This window comes from Dipodomys spectabilis, unplaced genomic scaffold (genome assembly GCF_019054845.1).
Source record: "Dipodomys spectabilis isolate Male_0828 unplaced genomic scaffold, ASM1905484v1 ptg000239l, whole genome shotgun sequence".
NCBI classification, from domain to species: domain Eukaryota; kingdom Metazoa; phylum Chordata; class Mammalia; order Rodentia; family Heteromyidae; genus Dipodomys; species Dipodomys spectabilis.
This window is the reverse complement of record NW_024870916.1, coordinates 427,543-446,837: the sequence shown is the minus strand read 5'-3', so window position 1 is coordinate 446,837 and position 19,295 is coordinate 427,543.

The following is a 19,295-nucleotide window of genomic DNA, read 5'->3' as shown; positions in this document are numbered from 1 at the left end:
GCTGTGATGTGAATCCTAGGGTATCTTCAGCCTGACTGCATGCATCTCCATCCTCATAGTCGTGTGACTGCGGCATGTGTGTGATGCCCTCCTGGGCTCGGGCTAGTTCAAAGTAAGTGGGCCACTTCACACACATGCGTGTATGCACACACGTGTGCACAGGCATGAAGACACACACACACACACACACTCATAGGACTGGAAGTGCAGGTCAAGGTACTGTAAGTGTGTGTGAAAGGACCTGAAGCTGGGTGAGGGGATTGGGAACGCACTTGCAGAGCTATATAGACATGGACTAAGGCGCCCTAGAGCCCCAGGGAGAATGAAGGGGGGGCTGTCTCAGAGACCTCCTTGCTACCCCCAGTATGGCCCCAGGGTTGGTCAGTTCTGCCAGGATCTCTGGTGGTCATGGAGCTGGAGCCATATTCATTGCCACCTTTCCCGAACTGGCACTGCATCTGCTACAGTGATGTCTCTTTGCCTGTGGACCTCCGTCTTCCTGGTCTATATGTGCCTTGTTGCAGTGCCATCAAGGGGACACCCTCATTGCCAGGAAGTGCCCCTCCTCTTGATCCCCCTCCCCACCAGGGACTGGAAGCCATGGTAAGAGGAGGTCTGTTCCTCCTGTTGATACAAGAAAAGATGGAGATTTGGAGAAAGGAGTTGACAGTGGGGATGAAGTCCTGCCTTGTATACAATAGATGTCCACTAAGAGATTCACAGTGTACAATGGCATACTGATAATTCAGAGAAGCCTAGGAGTAGAAAAAGGATGTCATTTTCGCTCACATGAGTCTTTAGCACTTCCTGTGAAACTTGCATCAACAACCTCATTTTCTCTATCTTTTCACAGGAGCTCAGGACATCTGGTTTTGAGCAGAGTTGACACCAGAATGCCAAGGGACCATTATCATTGCATGGCCACCACCACCTGGATTTTGTCCACAGGGGACCTGTCCCCTTTCCTACTGGTGCTTCAGCTGCATCATCTGCAGAATGCAAGGTCAGAAACATTGAATGTCCCTATTACTTTCTTTGACCAAACTGGTTTATGGGAGCATGTGTTTCTGTCCATCCTTGAGGGGTGGATGCTTCAGATGACATTGCCAACTTACTTTAAATGATAGCTTTGTAATACAACCTACCTTTTATCTATCTTAGTCAATCATAGTTTGCTCTCTCATACCCTGTGAGCATTTTTTAAACATTTTTTGCACTTGCAAAGCAGGCAGTTAATAATTGGATCAGAAATGTAGCTTTAAATCTTGTTTTTCACTTGCAATAAAGGTAATTAATTACAGGGTCAGAACTGTAATGTATACGTTACTGGGCAATTTTCCACTGTGGGTTGTAAGGAATATTGACACTTAGAAGTTGCCATACATGGTCATTTGTTCCAAATCTCTAGGGTTTCATTTCTTTTTAGCAAAATGTTTTAAAAGGTTGAAAAAGCATTCTCTTACTTTTCAAAACAACTGTGGGACCCATGAAAACACAAGCCATGTTTCTGCATGCTAAGTACAATATTAATTGTATTGAAGAAACCAGGGTTCCAAAGGCCTTGGAATCAAGGACTTCATTTGTTGAGGTGACAGAAGGGGGCTCTAGTGTCAGGATGATCCCCTGTCTCTATGATGTGTGAAATCTTCTGCATCCATTCGTGCTTCCATTCTGTCATACATTTGCTAAAATGTGTTCGAATCCAGGGTGAACCTTCAGGAGAACAGAGAACAAAATCAGTCAGTCAATCTTGGGACCCCAACTCCTGTGACCAGAGAGATACATTTTTCTCATTTTTGTCCTGAGTTGTGGCTCCTGTGGTTGCTTGGGGAATGGAGCATAAGGAACAGAGAGAGTGAGAGGATAACTGGGAGCTATGCCTTGGCCCTTCCTGCTCTCTTCTCCCACTCCTTGAGATCTATCAAGAGGCCTACCTTGGAGTCTTTCTGCACCTCCCATGTTTTAGGTTGAGTTGAATTTAGGCATAAGGATATTGCAGAATATTCTACAAATATGCCAATTCCAACCACAGGTCAGATGGTCTTTTCCATTTTGAAGCAGACTTACTTGCTCAGCTTACCTGCTGTTGTTTGGCAATCTTCCATAGTGCTGGGGTGACAGCTATATGTAGAGGGAGAGCCAGGGCCCAGAGTATGGCTACTGTGTGATTCAGACCCAGATCTCTCACTCACTCATGATGTTTTCTTTCTTGAGGTACATAAAATATGTTTTCAAACCTTATGAACACTGACATGTATGAGTCATCTCCATCACTGACTGTGTGAACATGATCACGGGATACAGTCATTATCTGGCCTTCTATGACCACTTAGGAGAATGCTCTGTGTATCAATCTTTGTTTCATTCAGCAGCTCACTAAAGTTCATGAACTTCAGCTCTGGATGAGCTCCATAAAATCAGTCTTGGGGGAAAACTGGATATCTTGAATGCTAAGACTAAAATAAAAATGAGCATCACTGGAAGTGATGCTGTGGCTCAAGTGGTAGAGTGCTTCAGCTCACCTTGAGCTGAAGAGCTGAGAGATAGTACCCAGGCCCAGAGTTCAAGCCCCACCACCGACAAAAATAAGACTATCCAACTACAAATGAGCATCATTCAATTGTCTTTTTCACTAGAAATGCAGGAAGCGATTCTTACCTTGGTCAGTTTCTAGTCCTGTGTGTGTGTGTGTGTGTGTGTGTGTGTGTGTGTGTTGGGGAGGTGGGGAACTCCTGGTGAGCTGGCATTTAATGTCACCAAAAATGAGATTTAAGTTACATTCAAAAAATTACATTAAAAAAATATTAAATGAAGTCAATGCCTGTTTCCCCTTCTACGTGGAAGCTAAATTTAGCTTATAAACTCATCAGTAAATATATTTGAGCCTGGATTCCAGGCCTGGGAGCTGTGTCTGAGCGTGGCTTTTTTGACATTGTTGTTTTAATTGTTACTTAAAGCGAGCACTGTACCACTTGCCACATCTGGCCTTTTGGTGATTAATTGGCCATACGAGGCTTAATGGTCTTTCCTGACTGTGTTCACTTCAAAGTGTGATCTTCAGATCTCAGCCTCTTGAGTAGCTAGGATTATAGGAGTGTGTTACTGGCACCCAGAACAAACTCTTTTTAAAGACAATTCTTATCATGTAATTAGTTGTCTAAAGAAAGATCTCAGGATATTTCCATACATGCATACACTGTATAAACTCACTCCTCCATCACTTTCTTTTGTTCCATCCTTGAAACAAATGTAGGCAGGCATTGGTGGTTCATATCTGCAACCCTAGATACTCAGAAGGCTGAAATCCAAGGATCTTGATTAAAAGCCAACTGGGACAGAAAATTTTGTGAGACACTTATCTCCAATTAATTATCAAGAAGCCAGAAGTGGAGCTGTGGATCAAGGGATAGAACAATACCTTTGAGCAGAATAGCTAAGGAACAGTGCCTGCTGGATCCTGAGTTTCCATATCCCTCTACCACCACATTCAGTAGCTTTAAATGTGTCTCCTTATACCATTTTCTTACCTAGTCAAAATGTATTTTAATCTTATTTATACCCTATCATTCTCCCTCCCTTTTATCCCTATAGTTCCATCTTTAAATCATGTTCTCTAGTCATGTCTGTAAAAATGTTTATATCTAGATATGCATATTTTTCTAAGTCTAGATGGGTGAAAAAAGTGATACTTGGCTCTTGGAGCTTGGCTAACAAATCAGATACCTCCTCCCTCCCCCGCCCCCATCCTCTTTTATAGCTATAAATTTATTTTGGCTTTCAGGGAAAGCAAAGCACCTAAAGCAGATCTTCTCAAGAAGCTGAGATCTGAAGATCACAGTTGGAAGTGAACCAAGGTAGGAAAGATCATTAAGACTATTATTGACAATTGATCACCAAAAGGCCAGAAGTGGAGCTGTTATTCAAGTGGTACAGCAAAATTAAACAAAAACATCATCAAGTAATTGCTTGCTTGCATTCCTCTTCATCAAGTAGTGGACATGAGTGTGGTTGGAGCTGGGTTCCAATTCTAGATTCCACACTTAAATGCCTGACTTGTAATTTTAAGCTGCAGTCCTGTGTGTGTGTGTGTGTGTGTGTGTGTGTGTGTGTGTGTGTGTGTTTGAATAATAATAAATAAAACACAATTCTTAGGATGATTCTTAAGAATAAAATGAACTGGTGAAGATAGATTTGGATGATCCTTACATAATAGAAAACCAAGATTTGGAGAATTCAAACGTGTAATTATTCTCTGCAACAACAGGTATCATTTTTTGCATTCAAAAAACATTACTGATGTGTTCTTACAGATTTTCTTTTCTTTTCTTTTCTTTTTTCTGGTGGTCATGGGGCTTGAACTCTGGGCCTGAGCACTGTCCCTCAGCTCTTCAGCTCAAGGCTAGTGTTCTACCACTTGAGCTACAGGTCCACTTCTGGTTTTCTGGTGGTTTATTGGAGATGAGTTTCATGAACTTTCCTTCCCGGGCTGGCTTTGAAACTCGATCCTCAGATCTCAGCCTCCTGAGTAGCTAGGATAGGTGTGAGCCACCAGTACCCGGCTTCTTACAGATTTTCTATATGGGAAAAACAACATGTAAGAATTGATTCATAGACACTTCTTTTTTTTCTCAGTCATAGTACTTGAACTCTGGGCCTGGGAGCTGTCCCTCAGCTCTTCAGCTCAAGGCGAGCACTCTACTGTTTGAGCAGCCATGACACTTCTAGCTTTCTGAGTGATTTTTGGAGAAAAGTCTGTCACAGCCTTTCCTATCCAGACTGACTTTAAACCACCATCCTCATCCTACTGAGTGGCTAGGATTACAGACATGAGCTACCAGCACTTGGCACATAGGCACTTTTATATAAATACTGAAATACTTGAAGTGTTGAATCAGGTCAATTGACTTGGAATGGACAAGGTTGACCTATAACCTGCTCTGTGGGAGTTTTTGTTTGTGTGTATCATTTATTTCTATGGTTTAGAAAGCCTGTGCTTATACATCTTCAGACACACTTAGCAGAGATGGTTAATCAAGCCAGAAGCCAGGGGCCATCCCCAGATGCTACTCAGCACTACTTTGAAACTCACTCATTCTCTCTGAGCTGACTTCCATCCATCACTCTTCTGTGGGGACAGGTTTCTGCAGAGATATAGTACCTGTGACTCTTGGCCACATCTGGTATCAAACTGCTCTGTCATGAGAAACCTAGCCAAGGACCTTCTTTTCCTTTGCCCATCTTTTTGGATGGAAGTCAAGATTTCTGTCTCACAAAGCCAAAGGGCATGCTATTTGGAACCACAGTCTCTGGTCCTACGTACAGTAAAGAGACTTCAGAATGTAACATCCTTGTTACAGCTGGATGCATTTTACCAAGGTGGTCTCATCCTCTTTCTGGCCATTGTTTAAATCACTGCAGGGCACTCATCTGCAGTGGAAAGATGCAACAGCCTGGTTCTGTTGCATGATAGGAATGAGAGACTTCGCTGGAGGAGACTGTCTGCCAAGGCATCAAAGACTTGGAAAAAAGTCTACTTTTTGCCATTCAGGACATGGTTTCTGCATAGTCTGTAGGAATGGCCACCTGCCACCTTTGGGTATTATTTTCTCATTGGGAAAGTTGTGCCCAGCTGATTATTATTCAGAAACCAAAAGAGATAGATTCAAAACCTGGACTTAAGTCAGAGTCACTTCTAGGCTTGAATGCTTCCCACTCATGTCTTCCAGCTGTCATCTGGAGCTGCAGCTCCTTGTCATGGAGCCTTCTCCGTAGACTGCTCACACATGCATTTGTTTCACCCAGGGCAAAGAGTATAGGAGAATGAGAGAGAGAAGGAGAGAGCAAGAGAGAGCAAGAGAAAGAGATCCTACTGTGAGAACAACGGCTATTTATATTGCAATCTGAACAATGATATCTCTCATTTCTACCATGTTCTATTCACTAGAAATAACTAGACATGGCCATATCTGAAAAATGTGAGATTGCAAGGGATTGTCGAGATTGGTATGGTTTTGACCTGGAACTTCCTTTCAGAGTGTGTTCCCTTAAGGGGATCTGCTCAGCTAATAGGCTCATGGGTCCTGAAAGGAAGGGACAATGTACACTTCATCTATGCTCTGTCATATTCAGTGCCTGAATGAGCCTGTGCCCAAGATACTTGGTCTCAGGGAGGGTTGGGTATGCCTGGCATTGGTTGGAACCACCCCACGGCTAAGGGCCACTGAATGGGACAGGAAACAAAAAAGGAAATTCAGAAAAGAGCCTAAGAGACATATAAGACATGAAACAGCCTCATGTGTGTGAAGAGTCTAGGGAATCTAGGGAGAACTTTATGTAAAAAAGATAATGGTCCAGTATTCTCTTCCATTTGGAATTTTCCAGTCATGCCAGTGTACTCCTGTAGTACTGCCAGTCAGAACACTGAGACAGCGAGAACATAAATTCCAGAATAGTTTGCGCTATATCACCCAATTCTATCTCAGGAAGGAAGGAAGGGACAGACAAAAGGGAGGAATTAGTGCAACAAGCAAATGAAGAGAAAAGGAGGAACTAGTAAAGAAAAGGAAGGGTAAACAGAGGAAAGGAAGGGGGGACAGAATTCAAAGAATCAAGAATAGGGAAAAAGTATATGTTGGGATGTCTAAATAACCGTCATGTATGACCCAACAATGATAACTGTCAGCAACTATTTATGGAGACTTTTTGAAAAAGAAAGAATGAAGTAGTAGGTGACAATATTTGACAAAATGAAATAGGGTTATGGAGGAACAGCTCTCTGAGATTCATCTGTAAGTGAACTTCCTGCATGTTTTAGGGGGAAGAGGGTTTTTTTTGTAGAACTAAGTCTTGCTATGTAGTCCAGGTTGAAGTGTAACTCACTATAAAGGCCAAGATGGCCTCAATCTCTGAACCTCCTGCCTCTACCTTCTGCATTCTGTGTTTATGAATAAGGCTTTATTACACCCAGCTCCTTTTTAATGCTGCTGTTGTTGCCAGTCCTGGGACTGGAACATAGGGGCTGGGTGCTGTCCCTGAGTTTTTTTTGCTTAAGGCTAGCTCTCATCCACTTGGAGGCATAGGGACACTTGAGGTTATCTTGTCATTTTCAAAAGTCTCAAGGACTTTTCTGCCCAGGCTGGATTCAAACCGAGATCCTCAGGTCTCAGCCTCCTGAGTAGCTAGAATTACAGGTGGGAGCCACCAGTGCCTGACAAATCATTAATTATTTTCCCTTAAAAAGAACTCTCAAGTTGCTGGGTAGTGGTGGTTCATGCGTAAAATCCTAGCTAAAGAGGCTTCGATGTGTGGATAGCAGTTAAAAGCCTGCCCAGGTAGGAAAGACCATGATACTGTTATCTCCAATAAACCACCAGAAAACCAGAAGTGGCACTGTGGCTCAAGTGGTAGAGTGTTAGGCTTTAGCTGAAGAACTGAGGGACAGCACCCAGGTCCGTCCAGAGTTCAAGCTCCATGGCCAAAAATAAATGAATAAATAAATGAAATAAAGAATAAAAGACCTCTCAAATGGAATAAACTTCAGGTCCATAAAATAGGAGTCTGCCTCTGAGATAAGACATATTTCGTGTATGGTTTTTATTAGAACAATTATAGATATATTAAAATCCGAGACAATGGTACTAAAAAATATAAAAGCAAGATACTTTATTTCTAACCTGTGAGGGATAAATAAAGATGGAAAAAAGTGATTAAGTGAATCAAAAACAGTAAAAAAGAGGTACAAAGCAGCACAGGAACCCATTCAAACTGGAATCAGAAATGAGAATGGCAGATGTGGACAAAACTATGACTTCATCTTGGATGTCCGGTCTCTCTTCTCAAGTGGAAAGACATTTTTGAGTTGAATCGTTACAAAGTCTCCATATCTCAGGCTCCCTTGCAATTAGATGTAGACCATGCTATGTGAAAAGGACAGTGTTATAATTTCTGTACAAGGATAGTCTCTGTAATAACCTGTGGTGCCCCGAAAATCAGCGGGGCCCAATAGTGTTGTCCCATGGTCCAGCCTGCTGGAAGGGGAGCGGCATCAAGATTCAAGCCTCACAACTCCACAGACCTGGCCACTGGCTAGAGCAGGGCATTGAGAGACTGATGTCACCACCCCAAGGGGCACTGGAGGGGCATGCCATGGCTGGGACATGCCACTGAAAGGGGCGGAGCATGCCACCAAAAGGGGGAGGGGCATGCTCCTGGAGACATGCACATAGTGAGCTGCCTGTTGGGATTGGACTTGGACAGCTTGGGGGATGAGCATTAATGTCAGTTTGAAACCTGACAGTGGGACAGGGGTGCAGCCTATCTGGGTGTATATAGGCTGCATGCTCCACGGCCAGGGGGGACGTTAGGAGGAAAACACATTGGGAGGGAGAAGGGAAGAGTCCGGAGGACACCTGGACTCCTGTGGAGAGAGGAGTCCAGAGGAGACCAGGTGTCCTGAAGAGAGGAGAGAAGGGAAAGACCAGGAGTCCTGAGGCAGGAACTGAGTGTGGAGGAAGGAGAGGAGTGGGAGTGGAGGGAGAGAGATGGCAGGAGGGGAAAGCCTGCTGCAGTAGGGCAGGGCAGGCTTGTGGAGGACAGGGCAAGCCTTGAGAGGCCATTTGGGGCTTCTCGAGGGGCCACTTGGGACCTCTTTGAGAGGTCCTTTGGGGCTTCTTGAGGAGCTATTCAGGGACTTTTTTTTTTTTGTAGTCCTGTGTGGGCCTGAACTCTGGGCCTGGGCGCTGTCCCTCAGCTCTTCAGCTCAAGGCTAGCTCTCTACCACTTGAGCCACAGCGCCACTTCTGGCTTTTTTCTTTTTGTGTATGTGGTGCTGAAGAATCGAACCCAGGGCCTCATGCATGCAAGGCAAGCACTCTACCACTGAGCCACCTTCCCAGCCCTTCAGGGATTTCTTGAGGGGACATTTGGAACATCCTCCTGAGGTCACTCAGGGCCTCCTGGAGGGACCTGTTGGGACCTCCTATGGAGGTCATTCGGGGCCTCCTCTGGAGGCCATTTGGGACCGTCCTCTAGAGAGGCCTGTGGACAGTGGAGAGGTCTGCATGTGGGGGAGGAAGGGAAGAAAGGGAAAAGCCTTCTCCTTTGGCGGTTTGGAGATTTGGAGCTTTGGAGATCTGAGGTTTGTAGGTTTGTGGACCGACTAATTGGTGGTTTGCAGACCAACCAGTAAAGGTTGGAGGGTCAGGACTGCCTATTGGAAGTTTGGTGGTTGAGGCTGCTCTTGGTTCTCGGTATCTAACCCAGGACAAGGTAGTCTCAAGACACCTTTCTGGTGTAAATAGTGTAAATAAACTTCTTCTTCTTTTTTTTTTTTTTTTGCTTATGTGGTGCTGAGGAATCGAACCCAGGGCCTCATGTATGCAAGGCAAGTGCTCTACCACTGAGCCACCTTCCCAGCCCCGTAAATAAACTTCTTTTGTTCACTTCTCACTGTGCCTCCATGGATTGTCTCACTCTCTGGGGTTCATCAATACCCCACTGTGTGATGTCCTCACAGGGGTCTTCCTAGGATGCCCAACCCTGAAGATGAGGGCCACTGGCCAATGTCCTCATGGTTCCCACATGGCTGTCATGGTAGCAGTAAGAGCATCCTCCCATGTGCCCAGTGTTGTTGGCAACAGACTTCCTGGCCCAAGTACCTAACTGCCAGAGGGTGTGCACTGGGCTCTGATTGGTTCACTTCCTCACTGATGTCAATGGCCTGACTTGTGATTGGTCCATTTCCCCCTGACATCACAGGGCATTGTGAGGCATGCCCAGCAGGGTACATATGAGGCAGCTTCTCTCCAGCTTTTTCAGTTACAGCACTGGGAGCTTTTACTTGGTGACCCACTGGACTAACTCAGAGCTACTTGGTTGCTTTCGTTGGGTGTGGGGGGTGGTGGTTGTGTTGTTTGGGTTTGGGGAATTCATTTACTCATCTGGGGGTTGTGTTTACTTTGTTAGTAGTTTACCTTCCGTTTCTTAAGATTTATTAGTTGTCAACTTCATTGAGATCATCTTAGGTAATTCTTAAGCTTGATCACTTGCCATCCCAGGGGCAAGATGTTAATGTACAACTTTAGTTCCTCCCCAAAGGAGGAGGAGATCACTGTCATTGGACAATACAACTTGACAGAGATCATCGGTTATGGCAGCTGTGGCTATGTGAAGCTGGCCCATCACTGCCTCACAGACACCACAGTGGCAGTCAAAGTTCTCCCAAAGAACGATCTAAAAAGCCATGAGATAGAAAATGAAGTAGCCATTGTGAAGAGTGTATGTCACCCACACATCATACGATTGTTCCAGGTGATGGAGGATGAAGACTGTGTGTACCTTGTCACTGAGCTGGACACTCGGGGCCATCTCTTGGGGTGGGGCAATAAATCCCCTTGCAGTTGCCTATTAGAGTATGAAGCCAAGAGATTGTTCAAGCAGATCACGAGTGATGTTCACTACATTCATGAGAACAGAATTGCACACTAGACCTGAAGGCCGACAACGTCCTGTTGGACACCAATTGCAATGTCAAGGTCAGTGATTTTGGCATTAGCATCAGGGTGACAAGGAAGTTGCTAAAGGGGGTTTGTGGAGCCTTGCTATTCCACCCCCCCTGAAATGTTCCTACAGAACATGTTTAATGGGTACAAGGTGGACATTTGGGGACTTAGGCGTGCTTTTGTATATGATGACAATGGGAAAGTTCCCATTTGAGGGGAATAAAATGACTCAGATACGGAAACAAATCCTAGAGGCCAGGTACACAGGTCCTCTTTACCAACTGCAGTGGGACATGATCTCCTTCCTAAACTGCTGACTGTGGGCTTCAATCTGAGGCCTGCTATTGAGGAGATAATGGAGCACTGATGGCTGACTCTAGGTGTGGGATTTGGCCTGCTTCCTGATGAGCCACTTCCCAGCAAGCTGGACCCCATTATTGTCACAGTCATGGGCAACATGGGGTACACCCTAGCTGGTATTGAAAGGACATTCCAGGACAGAGCATTCAATGAAGCCATGGGCACCTACCTGCTCATCCAAGAAAACTTAAAGGAGAATACCAGAAGTGTGGAATAAAAAACGATGCCTTTGGCTAGTCCACCATGCACACCTCCTGAGGACAATCCCACCAGCCCTCTCCACGAAAAAGAGCCACCTTTTCTGCAGGATATAACACCTTCAGCTTGTCCTCAAAATTTCAGTTACCTCTTGAGAGCCCGAAGTGCCAGTCTGCCTGTCCTTCCACTCTACACCCTGCAGAGCTCCAGTTCCAGCTTCATTTGGGGCCTAGATTCTTTTAGCTGGTCGGGCACACTAGACATTTTCCACTCAGTGAAGAAAGTGGTTGGGAAGGAATTAACTGTTGATTTGTAAGATTTCTCAATTGCTATTGTTTTATTTTTTCCTTTTGTTTGTTGTGTGTATGTGTTTATGAGTGTGTGCTGCTACACCTCAGTGCTTTTTTTCTTATGCTCTATTTCCTTTGCCTTCTCTGTTCTCTCTCCACTTTTCTCACCTTCTCCCTGCCCCTGCCCACCATTTTTCTTCCTTTGTTTTCATTCCTCCCATAACTACTACTATTCTACTTCTCCTGTTCCTCTTCTTGCTGTTCTATTACTACCCTCTACAATTCCCTCTCACTCTCTTCCTGCTCTTGAATCTGTCTGTCTCTCCCTCCACCCCCCTCACTCCTTCTCTCTCTGTACACTTCTCCCTTTTTTCCCTCTTTCCCTTTCTCCCACTCTGTCTTTCTCTTTTTTTCTTTCTCAGTTTTCATGGCTATGTCTGGTTCTCTCCTGCTTGAGTTACAGTTAAGGCTTGCATTTCTCTATTTCCTTGAAGATGGAGATTTCCCAGACTTGCTGTAAATGCAGTCTTCAAGGTGTCACCTTGGGAGATACGTAGGATTACAGACAAGAGCCTACAGCATAAGGGAATGCAATTGGCTTTGTTAATCTGGTGTGGCAAAGGTTGGTTTCTCTATTTTGAAAGGGGATTTGTGTATTTATGTGAGGGACAGCTGTGTAAGAGTCACCTTACAATTGTTTGTGGAAGGAAGGGGGTGATGGGTTGGTGTCAATGGACAGGGAAGGATGACATGTGCACTGTACAAGTACACTGAGAGGTGTCAGATTCTTTTTTCTTTTTAAATTTTATTTTATTTTATTTGAGAACATACTGTACAGAGGGGTTACAATTACATGGGCAGGATAATGCATACATTTCTTACCAAGCATTGCAGCCTCCTCCTTTGTTTACACTTCACCTCCCTTCCCAGCCTCCCCACTGCCCCCCACCCAATCATACCCCCCCCACACACTGACATTGTAAAGCTGGTTTTGAGGTGTCAGATTCTTAGTGGAGACTCTATGAGTCTCCAGAGAGGCCCCCTTTCCCAGAGCACCCAGCTTGTGCATGGTGCTTCTGTTTCCCAGTAGACTTTAGGCCTCATGGAAGAATAGCAGAGCCCAATTTTTCTCCTTGGGGAATAAAGAATGCTATCAGAGCCACGTTTAAATATTTGAACATTCTGAACATCAAGAGGCCATTTTTGGAATCACAAAGTGTATGAATTAAAATATATTCCCTTCCTTTCAGCTATAGGTGATCAAGGAACAGAAGACCTGAGGAATCATGGAGATAAACTGGGATCTGTTTAAGGACATAGCCTGGATGGACTTTGGTTGTATATGGACCATACCCGTGGTTGGGTGGCCTGGGATGACTGCTTTCCCACAAGAACAAAATTCGGTAAGATTAGATGTGAGCCTTCACACTAGAATATTTGTATTGGTTCACCCAGGGCATTAGAATTGCACACAGAGGCAGTGCTGAGGATTGATGCTGCCTTTGGGTGCCAAGTGTGTGATCGGGAGGAGTTGGGCAAACCTGGCCTTTTCTATGTGTACACTGGGTCAGGCGGCTGAACCTGCAGAGTAGACTAATGAGATTAGCAGTAAGAGGAGGGCTGGGGCTCCTGGTAGATCAATGGTAATGCTCAGGGGTATTTGGGAAGCAATGCTATTCTCAAAGAATGAGATGGGTTTCTGGTGAGAGAAGCAATAAGGGTCCAAATAGGCAAAGGATGCATAACTGGTTTAAGACAGGGTTGATACTGATGCTGAAAGAGACCTGAGGAGGAATGTAAGGAATGCTGAACTCATGGAACAGTGTTCAGTGAATAGGGTGGGTGGGGAAGGAAGTACTATTAATTTCCATGATTTCTCAATGCTTTTTCTTGTCTTTTTGTTTGTTGTGTGTATGCATTTGGGAGTGTACTGGCTTGAACTTTATTCTTTTTCTCTTTCTCAGTCTCCTTTTCCCTCTGTGGCCTTTCCTTGGGCCCTCCTCCCCTCTAATGTCTTTAATCTCTCCTTTTTTATACCCCCATTCTTCTTCTCCTTTTCTCCTCCCTCTAATCGTTCTCTTCTCCCTATCCCATTTCTTCTCACTCAATCCTTTCTCCTGAATTTGTCTCTTTGTCTCTCTGTCTTTAGGTATGTATGCATGTCCCTCTGTTTTTCTCTCTATCCATTTTCCTTCTCCCCCTCTTTCCCTTTCTCTCTCTTGAATGTGAGTGTGTTTCTGGCTGATGTTCTACCAGTGGAGTCACTCTTCTAGTCCTGATTTTCTACTGAGTTGGACATGGAGTCTGCTCAAGCTGGCTTTATCTACAGTCTTCTCAGTGTCAGCGTGTGCAGTAGTTAAGATTATACAGGTGACCCTCCAGCACCTAGACTTTGTGAATCTGGTACAGCACAGGTTGGTTTCTCTGTAATTACAAAAGGAATTTGTATACTTGTATGAGGGAAAACTTAGAAATGTTTGGGGGAAGGAAAGGATGTTGGGTTGGGCTGCTGTGGAAAATGGACAGAGAATTACATTTCCATAATACAAGGGTTTGAGCACTGAGACATGTCAGATTCTTAGGAGAGACCCTTTGAGTCCCCAAAGATGCTTCCAGTTGACACCCCCTTCCCCAAAGCACCAGGCTTGGGCATGGTGTTTCCTTTTCCCTGGCAGTTCCCAGGGGAAGCCTCTAGGTCTTATGGAAGAAGAGTAGGGCCTGATTATTGTCCTAGGGCACATAGTGTGGAGGAAGCTGTTTCAAATATTGCCACACTATAAACCTCCAGAGCCCATTTTTGAACCAAAAAATGTAGGAAATACAATACTTTTCCTTCCTATCAACTAGAGGTGGAGAAACCTTTGAATGAGCAAGAGACCTAAGAAAGCATGAAAATATAGGAGCATGTGGATGGAGATGAGTACATTCAGACATGAGCAGAACTTCAGTAAGATTAGATATGAACCTCCACCACTGGGATATTTGTTCAGCAGGGCATTAGATTTCTACACAGAGGAAGTACTGAGGGTGATTCTGCCTTTGGGTGACAGGTGTGTGATGGAGAGGAGTTGGACACATAGGACCTCTGCTGTATGTTCACTGGAGTCAAGAGGCTGAGCATGTAGGGCAGACTGATGAGATTTGCAGCAGGAGAAGACTGAGGCTCCCAGTGAAACAGTGGTATATCTCTGGGTTATTTAGGGAACAGAGCTCTTCCCAGAGAATAAGATAGGATTTTTGTGACAGAAGCACTGAGAGCCAAAAGTATACAAAAAATGGGCACCTTGCTGATAGACAGGGTTGACCCTAATGCTGAAGGAGAGCTGAGAGGAGGAAACTAGGGACACCTGAATTCCACATGGATCATTGTTCAGTGAAGTGGGTGGATGGGGAGGGAAGAACTGTGAATTTCCATGGTTTCTAAGTTCTTTTTCTTTGTCTCAGGCGTCCTGAAATGAGGGAGTAGACTTCAGTTCATGTCAGTGGGTTTGTCTTGAGCCTAGTTTCTAGTAGTCCCAGTGCAGTAGAGAGGGTGCCTAATCACTGCTGCACTGGGTGGGATTTCAGTATTGGGTTGCATTAAGGAGATGTGGAGGAGAGGCATTGTGTAGACCCTTGGGGCTGTGGGCAGGGCCTTGTGCCAAGCAGGAAGCAAGTCATTTTATGATTTCATGCCAGTCTTTTCTTAAGGGGCCGGATGAGCTCACTCTCTAAAACTCAGGTCTTCCTTTGACTTTTCAATTGACAGTGTAATGCATGTGCATGCTAGAACACTCCTAAACCTTTGTGGAACAGCTGGAGTGCATTTGGCTCAGCACTTGGAGGGAAGACGAAAAGTTGGCCTGAGGATGAGGATTCCACAGGTTAGCTACAATGTCACACAGACCATTACCTAGGACAGGTTCATGGCTTGCAGAGAGACTTGGAAGAACTCGAGTGAGGAGTTGAGGTGGTATGGAAAGGCTTCCCAGAGGAGGAACAGGTTATTTGGTGTGTGCACACCATCTCCATATGTAAGATTGAGGGGCAGAAACTTCAGGCAAAGGGCTTGGAAACACAGGTGGGGAGACCACGAGGCAAGGGTGACAGGGGCTGTGGAGAGGAGTCATGGGAAAACAGTGGGAAAGAGCTTTGACCATGTATGGCAGTATACTTGTTGAATAAGTGTGTGAGGGAATAGGTAGGCTTTCATTCAATGGACATTTACTGAGTGCCCACAGGATGAGTCACATCATGCTGAAGACTGACAGAATGCTAGGAACAGCATAAAAATACCTCTCTTTGTGAGTTTACACTCAAGCATGGAGAATGAGAATACCCAAACTTTACAAAAGTACCACATAGTATATATGAAAAGGAAGATTAAGGCAGAAAAATTCAGGATGAGTGTTGGAAATACTCTATGTTTTTGTGTGTTTGCAGATGTGTGTTGTGTACACATGTGCACAAGGTTTTATTTTTAAGTATCAGAGGAGATCTGTTTGGCAAGGGGTTTTGGGGAAGGATAGGGGATTGAGCAGCTGGGTGTTGGGAAAAGCATTCCAGGCAGTTGGAATAGCAGTGGCCCCCAGCTGGTACAGTGCAAATGCCAGTGTGGCTGCAGCAAGGAAGCCTGGGCTCAGTGGAGAGAGACAGGATCAGAGAAGGCACAGGAGCCTCTGGGCAGCAGAGGCTCTGCACTTCACCAAAGGAGGCGGTGGGCAGAGGGGTGACCCATGAGGCTTCAACAATGTTCTGTAGTTCTCCTGTCTACTCTAAAGCCACATTTCTTCAAATATGAAAGGGTATGTGTGATATTGGTGTTCCTCTGCCTGTATTACTTCATGAAACTGAGTGTCCTCCAGTTCCATCCATAGTGTCTGAGTGTTGGTTTCTTTTTTCTGGTTCCTTTTTGGTGCTTGAATTAGGGCCAGTAAGTGGTCCCTGATCATTTAGCTCAAGGCTAGCACTTTACCTCTTTGAGGCACAGCTCCATTCCTGGTTTTCTGATGGATATTTGAAGTAAGAGTCTCATGGACTTTCCTGCCTGGGCTGGCTTTGACTTCAATCCTCCTATCTCATGTATAGTTAGGATGACAGGCAGGAGCCACCAGAGCCAGGAAGATTTATTGTTTATTTTTTTAGACTGAATAATGTACTAGAATATGTATGTACTGTCTTTTTATTGGTCCAGTAATGGACACTTGAATGATTCCCTATATTATTGTGAATGGTGCTATAGTAAACACAACATGCATGCAGATAAAAAAGTATTCTATGGCTGGCTGCTGCCAGGTCATTATTCAAATCTATCCTGTGTAGGAAAGTGCATGACCCCAGAAAACTTGGAAGTGGAGCTGTGGCTTAAGGAGTAGAGCACTCACCTTGAACATGGAGTTCAATCCCACGTATTGGCCTGTGCTTGCACCCACCCACACTCATAAACAGACAGAGAATAGTATGCTGTGGGTTGTGTTTACAAGGATGATTTTGGGAGGAACAGGGAAGGGGGAATGGGAAGACCAGCTAGGGACAGGGGCAGGGGCCTAGGCTGCAGTGGTGTCATCTAGGCAGAGAGAAATGGTTCTCTTCTGGACATGGAAGATGACTATCTTAATATTGATGCTTTTTATAAGCAAGTACTAATCTTACACAGGACGTGACACACACTGATCAAACAAACCTCACCTTCCCCCTTTTCATCCCTCCTTCCCAACCTCTGGTCAGCACTAGTCCATGGTCAACATTATTCTCTACATATCTGAGCGATCCTGGGCCATTTGTCTCGATAACTTTACTTAATCTTTGCCTCCATTTGTCACCAAATGATAGCTTTCCTATCACTGTTATGCTTGGAAAATTCTCCTGTGTGTGTGTGTGTATGTGTGTGTGTGTGCATGTATATATGTGTGTGAAAGAGAGACCATTACCAATTTCTCCATTGATAGACATTTAGACTGAATCTATACCCGAGCTGCTATAAATAATCTAGAAATAGACATATTATAATTGTACTTGAGTTCATGTACTTATTTAGAGACCTTCAAACTGTTTGCCATAATGCTTGTATCAATTTACAATCTGTCTGACAGGAGTTCTCTCTTCATCCTTGCCAGCATGTGTTATCTTTCTATCATTTTGATTTTTTAAAAGTTTTCCAGCATGGCTATAGACACTGGACATTTTTTCATATATTTTTGCCTATTTGCATTTCTTCTTTTTGGAAATTTCTATTCACATCATTTACCCCTGTCTCTTTTTTTTTTGTTGTTGTTTTTTGCCAGTCCTGGGTCTTGAACTTGGCCTTGGCACTGTCTCTGAGCTTCTTTTGCTTGAGGCACTCTACCACTTGAGCCACAGCTCCACTTCTGGCTTTTCTATGTATGTGGAACTGAGGAATCAAATCCAGAGCTTTGTGCATGCTAGGTGAGCACTCTACCACTAATGCACATTCCCAATCCTGTACAATTACTTATAGATAATAAAAACCTAATTAGGAAAGATTCTACCTTCCTTCAAGAGCCATTAAGAGTTCCATCCTGCATCATAATAGTTAGTAATGACATTAAAAATAACACCTTGGGAACTTCTCCACTTCCGGCAATTGACAATGGTGGCTGTTCCATAAACATATTTGGAAAATAATGTCACTGAAACCTTTTAAAAATGAAATAAAATACAAAATAAAAACATTGCCAAGGGCAAACTCAGATAAACAGAGAGTCCTTTACAGAGCAATGGCAGACAAGAACTTGAACTACTCAGCAACAGTTATGGTAAGGTCTCAGCCCTTCGGACCTCATGGTCTTATCCTAAGGTTAAACTTCGCATCTTCTTAAAATCCTATTTGTGCCAGGTACTGGTGGCTCACACCTGTAATCCTAGTTCCTTGGGGGACTGAGATCTGAGGTTCTAGGTTCAAAGCCACCCTGAGTAGAAAGCCCATGAGACAGTTATCTTCAGTTAACCACCAGGAAACTGTAAGTGGCATTGTGGCTCAAAGTGGTTGAGCATTAGAGCTCAGGGATAGTGCCCAGGCCCTGAGTTCAAGCCGCCACATGACCAAAAAACATGTGAACATCAATTTGTTTGGTTTTGAAACAATGTAAATAATTTCAAATTGATGACATTTAAATTCCAAAGCAAATGAACAACCCTTCAAGAGACAAGAGGCAGGAACTCCACCCACCCTGACTCAAAAGGCCTTGAAAGTGAGTTGTGACAAAATGTAGTAACAATAGCCAGTACAGGATAGGGTTGACTGGCAAATCCTCCTGCCACCACCTAGTCAAGTATGAAGCCAGGAGGCTGTTCAAGCAGATGGTGAGTGCTATGCACTACCTTCACAAGAACGAAATCACACACAGAAACCTGAAGCCCAGGAACATCCTGTTGGATGGCAAATGCAATGCCAAAGTCAGTGATTTTGGGCTGAGCATCAGGGTGTTGCTGGGGCAATTGCTAAAGGGGTTTTGTGGAGCCTTGATATTCAGACCTCGTGAAATGTTCCTTTACAAAATGTATGATGTCTATAAAGAGGATATTTAGATCCCAGGTATGCTTCTGTATGTGAGGACAACAGGAAAGTTCCCATTTGAGGGGAGGAAGATGGCAGACATGGCTACACATCCTTGAGGCCAGGTACACAGCTCCCTTTTATCTATCTGTGAAGAGACACAATCTACTTTCCAAACTGCTGACTGTGGATGTCACTAAGAAACCCATGGCTGGCTGTAGATGTGGGGTTTGGCCTGCTTCCTGATGAGCCACTGCCCAGCAAGCTGGACTCCATTAGTGTCACAGTTCTGTGCGACATGGGGTACAATATAGCTGACATTGAAAAGGCAATCCAGGACAGGGCATTCAATGAAGCCATGAGTACCTATCTGGTCATCCAAGAAAACTAAAAAGAGAGTGCCAGAAGTGTGGAGTGGAAAATGATGACTTTGGCTATTCCACTGTGTACAAC